Source organism: Myotis myotis, unplaced genomic scaffold (genome assembly GCF_014108235.1).
Source record: "Myotis myotis isolate mMyoMyo1 unplaced genomic scaffold, mMyoMyo1.p scaffold_m19_p_4, whole genome shotgun sequence".
NCBI lineage: Eukaryota > Metazoa > Chordata > Mammalia > Chiroptera > Vespertilionidae > Myotis > Myotis myotis.
The window spans coordinates 48564139-48581735 of NW_023416346.1; the positions used below are offsets into that span (position 1 = coordinate 48564139).

A 17597-nucleotide genomic window follows, 5' to 3' on the forward strand; every position below is an offset into this window, starting at 1 on the left:
TCCCGCAGGCTCTGCCCCCGCCCCTGCCCCTGCAGGACACCTCTGGCTGAGGCGTCCGGCTCGGGCAGTGGGGACCCGCAGCTGCAGCGGCCCCGCGATTGTGGGCTCCGCTTTAGGCTCAGGCAAGGGACCCCTAGCTCCCGCGACTGCCAGCTTCGACCGTGCCCAGCTCCCATCGCTGGCTCCACCCTTACTTCCTGCTATCACTGGCCAGGGCAGCAAAGGCTCCTGATTCTCCGATCATGGCTGGGGGGCTGCCTTTGCCCTGCCCCCCACCTCTTAGCTCCCCCCTCGGTTTCCGATCACTGTCAGTGGCAGGGGGCTTCTTCCTGCTTTCCCTTTCGCCTCCCTGCATTGTGCCTACATATGCAAATTAGCTGCCATCTTTGTTGGCAGTTAATTTGCATATAGCCCTGATTAGCCAATGAAAAGGGTAGCGCCGTACGCCAATTACTATTTTTATCTTTTATTAGTGTAGATTGTAAATCTCTACTAAGGAAAATTGAGCACTAAGTTACACTGTCAGTAACTTAAATCAGATATAAAAAAGAACTTGCTGAGAGAAAATCGTAATGTACACTATTGTGAATTATAGGGTAGGGCAGAGAGAGGCTGAAAGACCTTACTCAGGCAGAGTTTTGAACTTGGGACATGGTCTGCTGGAATAGTCCCAATGTACAGTAGTTCCTACCAGGAGGTAGAAAATTAACTAAATGTCACCTCAAGATCTCTTCCTATAAATATAATAACAGAAACATCAATGGAAATAGCCTGAAGCTATCCACAGACATCCCTGGGGACATAAGGATGCAGAACTGGGGGCTGTAACCTCTGACATAGATTACACAGAATATGCTCACGGGGGACACAGGTAGCAAGCACCTTAGCCCATCTACAGTTTATCCTTTTGTCTTTAAACTGTCTCATTTAAGATAGTTAAGGTCCAAGTTAGATTCAATTACAGCAAGGAAATAGGATTCTTTTAAGTAGATAATATAAAACATGTCTAAGGAAACTCAATAATTGTATTAGCTCTGCCAGGCTGTCAGGGAATAATCTATATTGTATTAGGTGGTGGAACAAAGCCAAAAAGCTATTTAAAATGCAACACAAAACCAATTGTGCTAGCCAATTAGTCATTGGTTAAAAATGAATTTAAAAGCTGGAAGATTTTAAATTCATAATTCCAGTTGCCCTTCTTTACCAACAGTGATGAGAACTGAATACAATTAACAAATGGCAGCTGGGATAGGCCGAAAAAATCCTACTGATGATAATCCCATCTCCTGACCCTTCTTCCTTTTTCCCACACACAGTTCAGGCTGTTTGTGAAATTTCAGCCCAAAGAGCAGTGTTCATCATCCTGTGTATGTTTCAGTCCCTGCTGAGATTTGTCAATAATTCTGTTTTCATAATATATCAATACTTGTATCATAATATGTTCAATCTGGACTTAATGAGAGTGAAAACATTATTGAAGATTTCCCTCCCCAGTTGATCTTCCAGGACTTCAAAACATATTTCCTATCCCCAGTTGTAAGAGAACCCACTTTAATAGGTGGGGTGAAAAGAGAGATGGGAATTTCTGGAGAGATGGTAAACATCTTAATCTTTGTTTCCAAGACAACACAGGGAGATTAATAACCTTCATATCAATGTTTTTAAGTCACAACTTCAGACTTTGTGGGTCTAGTGAGCTTACATAAAATCAAGAAAAAAAAATTAAGTCATTGACTCTCAGGTTCATGTTGTTTGGATAAGGCTGACTTCATCCCCTGATTTCATGGAAAAGCAAGTATCCCAGGTCTGGACAACAAGAGTAAATCTTAAGATATTAATTGAAATTACTGCTAGGGTTAACACACTAGTAAGATGTAAGTCTAGAGATATACATGGCCATCTTCCTCAGCATTTCAGAAAAACTTGGCTGAGAACAACACTGACATAGAGAAGGCCAGAACCCAGAGATAGAAACATATTACTCATGATCTGGATGGAACACCTTGATCAAACTATACTTGATACCAAATATATCTCTGGACTGTTTAGTTATGAGTCACTTTTTCTTCCCAAACAGGTTGGAGGTGTGTGTGTTTTTTCTTACACACAACTGAAATACTCCTGATTAATACACAACCAAACCATTATATCTGTTATTTGGAGAGCACCTTAGAGTTCCTTTGAATCTAATAAATTGAATGATTACTTACTTTACTATTAATAGTGTCATCATTGCTTCAATGGGTCATGTCTTCAACTTGACTAGAGTCCTTTTAAAAATATATACTATACTATGAGCCCATAAGGAGGAATATTTTTTAAATCAGCAATACAATGTAGACTAGAAAAACAATTGGACATTATTCTTAAAGAAGTCATTATTTTATAGAATTACTTAAAATTAATTATGTTCTAGGAAAAGGGGGCAGAGTCCCTTTGAAGAGAAATATTAGTATCAAGAGCCAGACTATAAAACTACTATGAGTTTTTAATGAGTAAATATAACTGATAATATATAGAGAAGATTATTGATTTGACAGAGCAGGTGGAGGTGGGGATAGAAATACTGGGATAATATGGAACTAAAGATCTGGGGAAACAAACAGAAGGAGGAGATGGAGTAAAGCCAGAGGAAGAGAAGGGGAGAAGATGTGGAGGAAGGATTTTTCTATCTTAAGCAATTCTTAGGATTAAGTTTCCAATAGACCAGACCTACACCCAGCAAAAAGGCAGGGATCATGCACCACATTGCAAAAAAAAAAAATTGGAGGATATGTCCAAATATATGTAAATTTGCTTATCTATAAATTTTGTACATGCTCCATTGTGATTCACTAATATCTCAAGGCAAAATGTACACTTAGGATAAGATATGATCATGAATGATAATCAACAATTTTTTTGACTACTCTTCTTAATAATTTTGTTTTGCTTTTGGACACTGCTTTTCCAAATGTATTAGATCACCACTGTTTTATGATAAATCAATAGCTGATGAAAAGTTCATGCCACAAATAGGAAAGGTGCCAGTTCTTTTGTTGTTGTTGCTCATTTGTGTTTATAAGTATGGTCTTCAATTCACAGTTGCTTTGAAGAAATATTTATTAAGCAACATATCCATTTTGTGGGGGTTTATTTAATTAGAATAAGTTAATATGATTCATAAATTCTCTGATCTGGACATATGTAAATTGCAATGTTCTGAATGCAAATCAATGACTTTCTAGTTATGGAATTATTACCCTTTCTTCAGGATACCCTGTAAATCTTAGATGGCATGAGACTATCTAATATAAACACAGTGCATCTTAATTCATTTCATTTAATGAAAGTTAATATATCACTAGAATTTCTAATATTTTCTTTCAGCACACCATTTTGGAGACCACTGCTCTAGCACACTCCTCAGCACAACATACAGACATGTACCATCATAAAACGCCTAAGCCATGTTTAGTTTATTATCCACTGGATGGTTCTAATGTGCTAGCAGCATCTACCCAGCCTACTTCTTTTTTTTTAATCCTCACCTGAGTATATTCTCCCCATTGATTTTTAGAGAGAGGAAGGGAGGGAGGGGAGAAGAGAGAGAAGAGGGAGAGAAACATCGATGTGGGACAGACACATCAATTGGTCGTCTCCCACATGTGCTTGGACTGGGACGAGGGATAGAACCTGACACCCAGGTATGTGCCCTGGACCGGGAATCGAACCCACGATCCTTTGGTGTGCAGGCTGATGCTTCAACCACTGAGCAACACCAGCCAGGGCTCCTGCTTACTTCTTAAAGAGAAAATCACAAGGTAGTAGCTCCTAAAATGAATTTTAAAAGGAAACCTGGCTTTCTGTCCTTATTTGTTGATAACAGAATTAAAATGCAAAAGCTGGTAGAAGCAACACGAATTTCAGACGCTGTCAGCCATAACCAGCTACACCTATTAGCAATTTCCAGGCACTCAGATCTTCACCCCAGAGCTGGTAACCAAATAGCTAGTAACACAGGTAGTTACTTAAATTGCCGATAGAATATCTAATCAGAAACCAATATTTCCATTGAATTTTTATAATAAACCTAACTAGAATCATACCACACCCAGATATGTCTGTGAAAGTATGATGGAGAGCAAACACTAGTGGGAAATTTTTGCTAAGGATTTAAATGGCTTAAACTACTTTGTTCTTTAACTGAGGGATACTGAATTTGGGTGCAGATGGACTGGGAATACCAGTTGCCAGTAGGCAGGCAGTAAAAAATAGGTGAAGACATTAAAAAAAAAAAAAAAGAAAACACGCACACACACACGCGCACACACACACACACACACACACACACACACAACCGCAAATCTGCCGAAACCGGTTTGGCTCAGTGGATGGAGCGTTGGCCTGCGGACTGAAGGGTCCCGGGTTCGATTCCGGTCAAGGGCATGTACCTGGGTTGCGGACACATCCCCAGTAGGAGATGTGCAGGAGGCAGCTGATCGATGTTTCTCTCTCATCGATGTTTCTAACTCTCTATGCCTCTCCCTTCCTCTCTGTAAAAAATCAATAAAATATATTTAAATAAATAAATAAATAAATAAATAAATAAATAAATAAACAGTGTTCCAGAGTCAGACCCTATGGGAAAAGGCCTTCCGGTAGCTTGATCCTAGACTGGCTCTTGGCCTTCACACTCTGGTCATGTGACAGCTGCCTCCTTCTTTGCTCAGACGGAAAAACATGAAAAGCAGCTTGGCTTCTGTACCAGCTAGCAACACATAGCCTGACTATTTGGCATCTTGGTAGATGGCTCAATGCAGACCGGCATCCCAGAGACAGGGACACCAAGACATTGAGAGGTTAGTTCATCTCAGCCAAGGAAAAGACACATAGCCAGAGGTTGTGTCCCTTGCTTATAAACATTTTGTTGTTCACTTTGGTTCTTACCAAAATTTCCCGCTTCCCTAAATGTTCTAAACTCTTGATGAACTACTGGGCAAAGATGTGTGATTGGCAATATTTGTTTCATCCCTCATTCCCCTTATCCATTTCCAGATACTTCTGATTCTTCCAATCCTTAGCCTAGATGTTGCTCCTAAAAGGTTATTTCTAGCTAGTGTCAATTAACCCTTAATAAGATTTTTTGTTTAATTGATGAATTGTCTAGTAATGGCTTACAGTATTCCCTCCCACAGAGGTTTCCTTTTTCCTTCTTTCTTTTCATTTTTGAAAGCTACTTCTGAAGACTAGAAAGTAGACAAGAAAATGAAATCTTAATGAAATTTCACTCTGTGATAGAGAATAAAGTAAATATTTTATGCAGGGTAACTGCCCAATAATTTTGAATCATACTATCTAAGCTCCTTTAAGGCCACTTCTGTGTTAAGCAGAGCAGTTAGATTTTTATTGTGTTTATACTGTACTATTGACAGAAAATGTTATTGGCATATTCTTTTCTCCTTAGCCAACATTTGATTGTTTCTTTTGTGCATTATCACATTTGATACTCACAACAATCTTACGTGTCCTGCTGTCATGATTTCCTGCACTAACAAATGAATAAATTAAAATCCAAAGAGGTTAAATAATTGCATGAGAGCATACAGGTAGTACTTGGCAGAGCTGATATTGGAACCCAACTGCTCTCTGGAGTTGGAGTTCTTAAAGCTGCATTTTACTGCCTGTTGGGAAGTAGAGACAAATGAAAGAGGTGAGAGTGTTGTTGACATCAAGTCACTTACAATGAAAAAAGGCAAGGTCCTCTTAGGTTCAGGCCTCTTCTGGTCCCCACCTTCTATATTCATGTGCCCCACAAACTTAGGGCATCCTCAAAGCTCTTACTTTTGAAGAACTCTCTGACACTGCCTACTGCCACTATTTCAGACTCCTGTAGGAGGGCAGGAGGGCAAGAGACCTCTGCACTGTTAGTACTCAGCTTTCCTGGGATCATAGGCAATGAAAACTTTGTATCTATTTTCCTCTCTCTTTTCATCTAATTCTCTAATCTCCTTTCCCTTAGGGTAGCATTGACCAGTGCTAACCTCTGGCCAAGAAATGTCAATTTTTCTAATGTTTAATGAGAGCTAATGATTTCAAGGCTAATAAAGTTCTGGAGGATCCCTGTTGTCAAGAATGGATCATTAACTCTTCACACAACTAGTGAATGACTGCAGGATTAAATTTCTCATTAAGTATGCTGAGGCCAAAGCCTTTGAAACAAGCAACAAGATGCATTCAATTTATGAATAGATGTCAATGGGCTGCCCCACTGCCATTGGGAGAAATGAGCTAATTTCTCATCCTACAGATGCTGGAGAGGATTTCTTATTCCCTTTGTGCTAAAATAAACATTCCTAAGGAGACAATTTTATTTCAGAGCCCTCTAAATCAATCATATCTTCCATCTTCACATGTCCATTAAAAATAGGGGCCATCCATCATTGTAGAAAAGCTTTGCATGGCAAAGCCGAGCAAGTAGGCGAAAGCAAGATTACAGACCTCAAATTTAACCAAGAGTATTAAAAAAGCTTTCTTATAAGTTCCTACAACCAGAATTTATAGGTGAATTAGGTAATGAGCCAGTGCAGCCAAAATATTCTTATAGTGCCCATACATAAATCCATAAAAATTCTTCCTTTAGAGATAGATTTGTTATTGGAGGTTTAAGAGACACATTCATTCTTGGGGACTTAAGGTTTTCCAACTATTAAAATAGAAATATCCTACAGTTAGAGGAATAGTGATTATAAAAGCATGATGTTCTAAAGCATTCATGAAACCACTCCTGTTGCTTAATTGTATTTCTAGTGTGTGATGTGTTTTAATAAATTGGATGAGGCCAAGAGGCCTTCTATTTCAAACTTCCCCTGAGCTTACCAATCTTCTCTGCAATATCCCTGACAGGTAAGGCCCCAAGAGATGACTGGTAACTCTGCTTTCCAAGGAAGCCCACTGTGCTGCAAGTGCTTCAAACTGAGTCCAAATTCACTTCCTTAGAACCTCTATTCCTTGGCCTTGGTGCTACTTCCTGGACCTTCAATCTGAAATTAAAGCAAATAGCATCCTGCTCTCAGCCCTTGACATAAAGGAAAATAGTGTTGACAGATGTGAAATTTCCTTTTTATGTGTTGGCAACTAATTTGAAAGCCTTTAAAAATAGTCATTGGTGAGAAATTGGAACTCTTTTTCATTACTGGTAGAGATGTAAAATAGTAAAGCCACTGTGGAAAACAGTATGGCAGTTTTAAAAAATTAGCAAAGAATTACCATATGGACCAGCAATTCCACTTCTGGGTGTATACCCCATAGATTTTAAAGCAGGGATTCAAACAGATTTGTACACTCATGTTCATAGCAGCATTATTCAAAATAGCCAAAAGGTAAAAACAACCCAAATGTCCATCAACAGATTAGTGGATAAACATATGTGGTATAGCCATACAATGGAACACTACTCAGCCTTAAAAAGGAAAATACCTACACATGCTACTACATGGATGAACTTTGAAAAAACATTATGCTAAGTGAAATGTCAGACACAAAAGGACAAATATTTTTCTATTCCACTTATATGAGGTACTAAGAGTAATAAAATTCATAAATACAGATATAAGAATTATAATTACCAGGGGTAGGGGGCAGAGATGAATGAGGAGGTATTTTTTAATGGGTACAGAGTTTCATTTGAGGAAGAACAAAAAGTTCTAGAGATGGGTGGTGAAGATAGTTGGAGAACAATGTGAATATCCTTAATGCCATTAAAGTAGACACTTAAAAATGACTAAAGTGGCTGAAACCGGTTTGGCTCAGTGGATAGAGCGTCGGCCTGTTGACTGAAAGTTCCCAGGTTCGATTCCGGTCAAGGGCATGTACCTGGGTTGCAGGCACATCCACAGTGGGAGATGTGCAGGAGGCAGCTGGTCGATGTTTCTCTCTCATCGATGTTTCTAACTCTCTATCTCTCTCCCTTCCTCTCTGTAAAAAAATCAATAAAATATATTTTAAAAAAAAAGATTAAAAAAAATTAAAAAATAAAAAATAAAAATGACTAAAGTGATACATTTTATTATCTATACTAGTATTTTACCACAATTTGAAAACGATCCTGGTAAAATCTGAATAAATTCTGGAGCTTAATTAATAGTAAAATAAAATAGTATTTGGTTTTACAAACAAAACATGCCTGTATGACACCAAGAACTGGATCTAATTCTTTTGCCTGCACCACATGCAACAGACTGTCACTTCCCTTGATCCAGAGCATAGATTTTAATAAGCACAGACTTAATCTCATACTCTAAGACAATGACACTTTTTGAATACTTGTAACATGAAAGGCATTGTTCCAAGAACCACTCACTTATTAACTCACTTAATCCTTCACAACCCTGTGAAGCAAAGAATGTTATTAACCTTATTTTACTGAGGAAGAAGCTGAAGCATGCCAACAGCATCATGTGGCTTCTAAAACATTCAATACATAATAATCTTGAAGCCCACTAAAAACCCCAGACTTTTTTTTTCCATTTCCATGAACTAATGCTTCTTCCCCGCTGCTGTGATAATTCTGTTTTCTATTTTACTGGTTATTCCACCCAACATGGAATAAAGACAGAAGTGAGCTTATCAGGTTTTCCCATAGGACAAAAATACTGGAGAAAACAAATATTGCTAGTCACATAGCATACTAATATATGCACTCCAGAGTCATTTGGTGCCTAAAGCCAACAATGTGGGTGTGGGGTCAGCCAGTTCAAGCCCACATGGTAAGCCAAATTAGTCATTTGTGCATCAATGTAATTAAATGTTGCAGCTCCTATGTAAATAGCTTTTAGTAGGGAGAGATAATCTTGGTTAAACTTGGGAAGGAAAACATCCACTGATCAAGTGAGCAACACTGAAAGGTTACTAGAGAAATACTGAACAATAAATATCTTGCTAGCTATTCTGACACTGGCTCGCACTGCCAATATGTTTGCATTTCATCTTTGCCACTGGCAACTCTCTCAAAATCTTAATTGTGTCCTCTCCCAGTGCTAGGTTATGAGACTATGGCAATAGTACTAAAAAGCCCAGCCTCAATGTCTGCAAAGAAGAAAACCAAAACAGCAAGAGATCAGGAAAGCATTTTAGGAAAAGAATAGCTAAAGGACCTAGGATATTAGTTTGGAGAAGAGAAGGTTTAGTGCCACTAGCCTTGTTAATAATAGAATAGCAGTAGCAATGGTTGTACTGAGTGCCAAGAACTGACCTATGCACTGCCTATGCATCACCTCTTTTTTATTGTTGACACTATTACAGATGTCCCCCATTTCCCCCCTCTTTGCCCATCACTTTTTTAAATTTTCACACACACACACACACACACACACACACACACACACACACACACACAAACTATAAAGAAGGTATATTGTTACCCTAGCTTACAGGCAAGATAATGTTAGGCTAAGAGAGGGTAAGTTTGGAAAGTGAGTTAAGTAGTCAAACTTACCACACTACCTGATTACACACTCCCTGTTTACCCCTATCACCAAACCCTGTTTGCTTCTTCCATAGCAATTCCTAAAATTTATATTTATTTTACATTTTGCTCATCCACTAAGGAGGCTATAAACTCTAAAGGGGCAAAACCATACCTAGTTTTTTCCACATTATATCTCTACTCTTTAGCACAGTGCCTGTATATTCCTTGGCACTCAATAAACACCTATGGGAGGAAGGAAAGCCAAGAAGAAAGGAGAAACTAAAACTCAGGTAGATCTAACTCCAAAGCTTGTGCTCTTAATCATCAAATTACATCACTGCTGAATTGGCATAGGCTACCAGCACCAAATTTTGGGCAACACTCTGGTTTAGTCATCTGCAAAGTTCACAAAAAATCCAGATCCACGTGCTGTGTGAAAGCAGCCAATTCAACAGCAGACAGACCTCCTAAGACAGTCTATTAAATTATGTCTTACTCTGTTGGTCACCTCCATGGTCATTTCCTATGCAGCATGGTTCTAACTAGAATAAACATTCTAACGGTGCATCTTGGGTTGAGGTTCACACAAAAAGGTTTATAATTTTCTTCAGAAGCAAATATGCCAGTGTACTTTTCCTGCATTTCAGCAGCACTGATACAAGAATCATTTATTTCACCCTCTGTCCCTCTGTTTTAATTAGTCCTCTTTTTAAGCTCCTCGGTGGCTTTGCTATGAAAAACCATTAAAAGTGAAAGACTGTTTTCCTGATTAAATCCCCTCCCTGCACTTCCAAACCTTCACTTGTCTATTTATGACTGTGAGCTTCATTTTTCTAAGTTCTATTTCTAGGCCACTAATATCGTCTCATGCAGAGAGATGTATTCAGCTTTCCATGTGGTGTCATTTTCTGAAAAGGGTGAAATCTCATCTCCAATGCCTTACTATTCTTTTTTTAAAGAGAGTTTGAGAACACATAAACCAACTGTTTTTGAAGGAATTCTTTATGCTCTTGTCATTTCTATTACTGTATTCTAATGGTGAAGAGTTAATATATTTCCACGGCATAGTGGAGATAGTTCTCAAAGAAAAATAGCTCTCTTTCAGAGAAACTTGTTTTCTAGGACTTGGTGAAATCCAAGCTAAAATGCAAATATTTTTTCCCCTCAAGTTCTCACAGGAGCTGAAAAATCTAAGACCTGCTACTAGAAACATTTCCCCCCCTTGGATCTGATGCCCTGAAAACCATCTGAAAATTTTGGTTGGAACTTTAATGAATGCAAATCAACTGACTAGGTCACTTGCTTGTGTTGCTGTCTTTGTGGAGTCCCCACTGGCTTAGGAGAGCTCAGCTTGTACCTGGGATGAAAAGGTAAAGGGATTTCTGATTTTCAGGAAAGTAATTACATGAATTTTGGATAAGATACAATGAAAATGCAGTAGTGTACAAGAAATTAAAATATTACTTATGTATGTCAATATCTTCAATGTTCTTGTTATCTCTGAACTAAGTCATACAGAACCTGTCATGACTTCATGTTGTCACACAATCCAAGTTATGTTATATTCTGTAGCTTAGGAATGATAAAAGCTGTCATTAAATAAGTAATTTTTCAGGCACTGTGCCATGTGTTTTCATTTATTGAGTTCTTCAGTCTTCACAACAACCCTATGATGTAGCTACTATTACTATACTCATTTTATACATGCAGATGCTGAAGTACAGAGAAGTAAATAACTTGCCCTATGATCACAGAGCTGAAATACAACACAGGTCTTCTGACTCTGAACACAATACACATAGCCACTATCTTATACTGCTTCTTGGATAAGACAATGAATACAGGTTGAAGAGGGATAGATGAAAAAATTTTAGAATATGAAATTATTGTGGTGCTGTTTTTACAGGAAAGCAAACTCTAAGAATATAAATAATATAAGCCAGCTTTAAAATAAAACTGAAACATTATCCTAATGTCTAGGAAACGACTTTTAGAAAAAAAGAATGCAGTTAACATGAGAATTTCCAGAACAGGAAAATCTACAGAGATAGAAGTAGCTGGGTGGGAGCGGGGATGAAAAGTAACTGCTAACAAGTTTGTGTTTCTTTATGGGATGATAAAAATGTTCTGGAATTAGATAATGCAAATGGTTACACAACTTTCTCAATATACTGAAAATCACTGAATTATATGTTTTAAAATAGCAAATTTTATAGTATGTGAATTATGTCTCAATAAAGCTGTTACTTTTTTTAAATGAGGTGACAATGAAATCAGAAGGCTTTGGAACATGTTGGCAGAAGTTTGCTTCAGAGATAGAGATCTGAAAGAGCTGGAAGTTCAAGGTTATAAGCTACCCCTTTGGAGACACCAAGAACTTTATTCCCAAGCTTGCCAGGACACCTAGAAGACAGTAACACTGCCTGACTACCCTGCAGTGCCTCCTTTCAGGCATTTGTATATGGGGTGGAAGTGGGTGGGGAAAGGGTATAGAGTTACATTGAACCTTCTTTCTTCTTTCTTTTTTTTATTTTAAATCTTTATTATTGAAAGTATTATATATGTTCTCTGTTTTCCCCCCATTGACCCTTTCTAGCCTGCCCTCGCCCCCCCTCCCCAGGCCTCCATCACGCTATTGTCTGTGTCCATGGATTATGCATATATGCATACAAGTACTATGGTTGATCTCTTCCCACCCACCCATCCACACCTTCCATCTGAGATTTCACAGTCTGTTCTATGTTTCTGGATCTATTTTGCTGAAGAGTTTATTTTGTTTATTGGATTCCACATATGAGTGATATCATGTGATATTTGTCTTTTTCTGACTGACTTATTTTGCTTAGCATAATACTCTCCAGGTTCCTCCATGCTGTCTCAAAGGGTAAGATATCCCTCTTTTCTACTGCTGCATAGTATTCCATGGTGTAAATCTACAGATTTTTTTATCCACTCATCTACTGATGGGCTCTTGGGCTGGTTCCAGATCTTACCTATTGTAAATTGTGCTGCCATGAACATAGGGATGCATGCATTCTTTCTGATTGGTGTTTTGGGTTTCTTAGGATATATTCCTAGAAGTGGGATCACTGGGTCAAGTGAACCTTCTTTCTTTAGGTGCATCTTTGTAAACAGGTTGATCTTATTCCTAACCCAATCCTATTTGTAGAGAGCTAATTGGTGCATCAATCTTAAGGTTTATGTTGCCATCACTAGGAATAGAGTATGAGTGTCCCGTGAAGTGATAACAATAAAGGATTGAGGATCTAGATAAACCACAATACACTCCTTCAGTTTCTGATATAATGGTAGAGGTTGGCTACATATCAAGGTTGTTGAAAGAGGCTAAAACATAGACCTTTATCTCAAGGACTTCTATAGGCAGTTGAATTATGCTCCTTAGGTCAGTTTCTGGCCTAAAACAAGGTAGTGTATCTATGGTTGTGTTTTCACATACACACCCATAATTTAACCTGTTTTGAAGCATCTGAAAAGGTTTCTTTATCTAGCAAGACATGTTGAAACTGACTTTCTCCCTTGAGTAGAGGCTCAGTTTAGTTGCGGCCACAGGTATATGACAGCTACATTGGTTTTTGCAGTTTCTACAAATGGTCCCTGCTATTGGCTGTCATTCTAGTTCATGGAAATAATCTCAGTGAAGATGTCAAGGATTTTACTTTTTGAATTTATTCCTAAAAGAATACAGATAAACTGTTGCCAAGTCACCTCCTGTCCTCATACCTATTCACTATCGTAGGGACATAATCCTGCAGACAGAACAATATCTGGGTTTGCTTGATGATGGTGAGGCATGTCAGATCAAGCACATCTTCTGAACTGGCCACTCCCAATAGGTTCTGTTTCCCAGCACTGCAGAAGTCATAATTTGTATTAGTACCAATGATTTATAAAGAAACAAGAGGAACGCAAAAATCTTCTCTACACAAACAATTACTCAGTGACCTTCACAGCTGAACTCCTTTCCAACTAATAGCAGTTTGGAATTAAGCCCCATCCATTAATTTCCAGGGAACTTTTCTCTGGTATTGCAGTAGATGCTTTTATTTAATATTCTACTTTAGTGCCACAAGTCCCTGTTTTGAGCAACTGAACAATGTAATGGTCTAATATCTGTCAAATGGGACATATTCTCAGACCATGGATATCAATGGAGTCAATTTGCATAGGGTCTCTGATTTCTATCACTACTACTAAATATATATTTAGAATGAGCATCAGCTAGAGGAGTTGTGCCCGGTGTTTGACCCTACATTTCATTCTATTAAATCTCTAATTCAATAGTTCAAGCCATGTTTAGAGCCCCAGGATTCTATCTACAGTGGGTCTTAGGGGGCCTTTAGAGAAGTTTCAAGGGACAAGAATGACTGGGCAGGCTATATCCCCTGCTTCACCAAAGCAATTTCATTTTTATCTGATTTATTTGGTTCAACAGAAGACTTTACTTGAAAAATATGATGCTACTCATGGAAAATATTAATTTTATAATCCATTACACAATCAATCCAGACATGATTGACCATGAACATGGATGGATTATCCAAGTAGTGAAATTGGAGTGTCAAGAAGAACTCCATATTCAATAGTACATGGTTAATTTTTCCATCCACTAATTTCTCACATCAATTTTTAAGCATTTTTAAGATAGCCATAAGTACAAAGAAAAAAATAAAACAAGGTAATGAAATTGCAATGGAATAGCATTGCTTGAGTGGTGAGTAAAGAAACTATGTTAGATAGGATGGGAGATCATGAAAGACCCTCAGGATGTGACATTTGAGGTGAGATGGTATAGAGAGAAAGACAATTCAGTGGGAACTCAGTAAGTTGGTGCATTATACATAAAGTGACTCAGGTTAACAACTGAGAGATAGTTCATGCAGCCACCAAAGGAGTTTAGGCATGGGTTGATTAACATTTTCAAAATATTAGTCCAGGGGCTGGTTATAAAGGAGGGCAAGAGAGGAACTATTAAAAGCATTAAGGAGACTATTACAATAGTTTAGTTGAGTGATGATGTTGACTAATTAGAATGGTAATAAGAAAGACTGAGAAAAGTAGATATATGTGGAATATACTTACAGAGATAAGGTTGAAAGTATTTGATGATGGATTGAATGTGAGTTGTGAGAGATAGAGAAATCAAGAATGATTCTTGTGTTTTAGGGTTAAGCATTTTGGATAATAGTAGTACTGTTAAGGTACTTTATGCAGCAGTGTAAAGAACAGAGAGGTTTGACCAGGGAAGAGGAGAGAAGTAGAGGACAGAACCAAGTAAATTATTTTTGAGCATATTTTGTTTGTGATACCTGTTAGACATCTAAGAAATATCAAGAAGTCAAATGAATAGAGGCATCTGAAGTACTAAGGAGATACAAATTTGGATGTCATCAGCATAGAGATTATATAAAAGTCATAAAAGTAAATGAGATCATCTATGTAATGAGTATAAAGAAGGCAGATCACATTTAAGCACTAAGGAATTCCCAATTTTAGAAGCCAAAGAAAGGGGAGAACCAACAAAGTAGCAGGAAAAATGCATTCTGGCAGGAAGGAGAAAAACCAGGAAAGTGTGGTCATTAAAGTCTAGATAGAAAAGTGTTTTAAAAAGGACGGCGTGTTCACCTGTGTTAAATGTTTCTGAGAAATAGAGTAAGGTAAAGACAGAAAAGTGATTATGTAATTTTAGGCTTAGGCTAATGAGTAGGAAGATTTGGGGAGAAGTAAGTCATTACAGTCTTCCTGCCCTTTCTGAAATCGTGTTACTCAGGTGGCTACACAGTCCATTTATACAGCCCACAGTACTCTGAACAACTTTAATCATCTGCTTTACCTTTGACACAAATCCTTATATATCTTGAAGTCCTTGCCACGTAGTCAGTATTCAACAAATGTTGGGTGGATGGGTGAATGGACAAATGGATGAATGGATGGAGGGATGAATGAGTGAATTGGTGAGTGAAGGGATGAGTAAATGGATGAATGGATATCATGAATATGCTACATATAAGTATAAATCTTCAAAGAAGTACTGAGTAATAGAGGATAAAAGGACCTGAATGATCTTTTAGTGCAATCATCATTTTTCATAAATTTAGAAACTCAGCACAGAAAAAGGAACGTGGCCTGGTAAAATCTCCAGTTAGTGACAAAATCAGGACCATAACCTTGGTCACCCAATTCCAAGTCATTCATTTACTCTCTCATACATTCATTGAACCAATATTTATTAGAATCCTGCTGTTAAGGTAGGTACCTAGTTAATTATTAATAAAGGAATGGAGAAAATGGAATCAGTTATTAAATGTGATTAAATAGGAAGCTGTAGCATTCACAGATTCTCCAGGGGACAGCCCTATCTGTCTCCAAATGGAGGCTAATCCTCAAGCAGGCAGGAAAAACTGGCTTTCCAATATACCAGGGGAAAACAAGCCTGTTAGCTTGGATTACCAGAGAGAGAGGTAAAACAGCAAGGGGGAAATTCCTCTCCTGAGGCATGTACAATAGAAGCCAAGATGGTGCAAGAGGAGGTCCTTCCACTATGAGGCATGCTCAAGAGGAGTCAAATGGCAACATGAAAGGGAAGAATCTAGCCTGGGGAAAGGATCAGATAAGATAAGGGCATGGAACCCCAAAAGATTCAGAAAAGGGATTGGTTAGGAAGAGGGTCCAGCACAAGCCTGTGAAGAATTAGGAAGAATATTAATTAGTTTGGAAGAAAGCTACATCTTTCCAAACCCAAAGAAATATAAACAAAGCTTAACAAAGGCCAGAGGCTCATTTCTTCCTATAGTAACCATGAGAGCTGAAGTGCAGCCGGGAGCAGAGACTATGCTGAACTACTGGAGTCCAGGGTGATGGCTATATAGTTCTGGATCCTGACCTTCCTGGTGGGAACTTGTGTTTACCAGGGTCAGGGCTTCTGCAGTGAGACAGAGTTGATCCACCTGGTCGTGGATGAGACATCAGACATCTGAGGGCAGTCCTTTGTTTTCACTTCAATAAATCTTACCACTATGTCTCAAGTCCTCCTATGTGTGGGTCCCTGAAATGCATTTCTTGCAACTCCGTGGAAAAATCCTATTTCTACTGGCAGCACTACTACATGCCAGACACCGTTCTAGGTTTTGGGGATACATTAGCAAACAATTTAGATAAAAATTTCTGCCATCATAGAGCTGATATACTAGTGGGGAAAGAGAGACAATAAACAAGGTCAGTAAATACAATACAGCCAAAGAGTTCTACTTTGAGTTATGTTTAAGATATCTAATACCTAATTCCATGTTGAGAGTGGGGAAAAAAATCAACGAAATTTCTAATATTCTCTCAAGCAAAACTAGTTAAGGCTTTTTTCTATAATACCCTAGGTTTCCAAGGAAGCTACGCATGACAAGAATGGTGAGGAGTGGGGAAGAGAATGGAAGGCAAGAGAAGGGTTCCCAATATCCATTATAATTTATCAGTATTTAAAGTTAATGAAGAATGTAGATATTCTGTATCCAAGTCCATTGCTTTTTGCATGGCATACATGTGCCTTCTAAAGGAAAAATGTCAGAGATCAAGACTATTTTAATGAAAAGGAAGTATTAGGAAAGAACACATGCAATCTTCCAAAGAACAAGCCAGAATGAGGCATTTGGAGGAAATAGAAGCTATTACTCAAAGACAGAAACAGCAATCAGTAGAGCATGAAGGCCACATTTATGGGGAAAGGGAATCCCTTATTTTTGTAGAAGGTAAAAGTCAATGCACAGACACTGTAGCCACACCGCTGAGTTATACCCATCATCAAATATCATATCAGGGATGAACTACATGCAGGCAGTTGACCCTAAAAAGGGAAGAGAGGTCCTTCCATAAGATACAGCTATTTCATTTCCAATGCATCTTGAGGTGCTTCTAAGCCACTCTCAGATTTGTTAGATCTAAGAAGAGAGAAACAAATTGATATATGTAAATTAGGAATCCTGATGAGAGAAGACAAATTAGTTGTAAAATGTTAATAACATTCATAAATTTCCCACATGAAGGGAAAAATCAGGAGGGACTCCTGTGGCATATAATCTGTGAAAATGAATTTCTAATGAGACTTCACCAACTTTAACTCTCAAGAAAGATATGGAATCAA

General features: G+C 38.1%; 1 long non-coding RNA gene across 1 annotated transcript in view; it reads left to right on the forward strand.

Annotated features, from left to right (window-relative positions):
• The window catches only part of LOC118654702, a 157638-nt gene extending 146583 nt beyond the window's left edge, over positions 1-11055 (forward strand). The window contains exon 4 of the long non-coding RNA XR_004967027.1: positions 10618-11055. This is a non-coding gene — a long non-coding RNA (uncharacterized LOC118654702). The remainder of the gene's footprint in view (positions 1-10617) is intronic.
• Positions 11056-17597: the final 6542 nt, after the last annotated feature.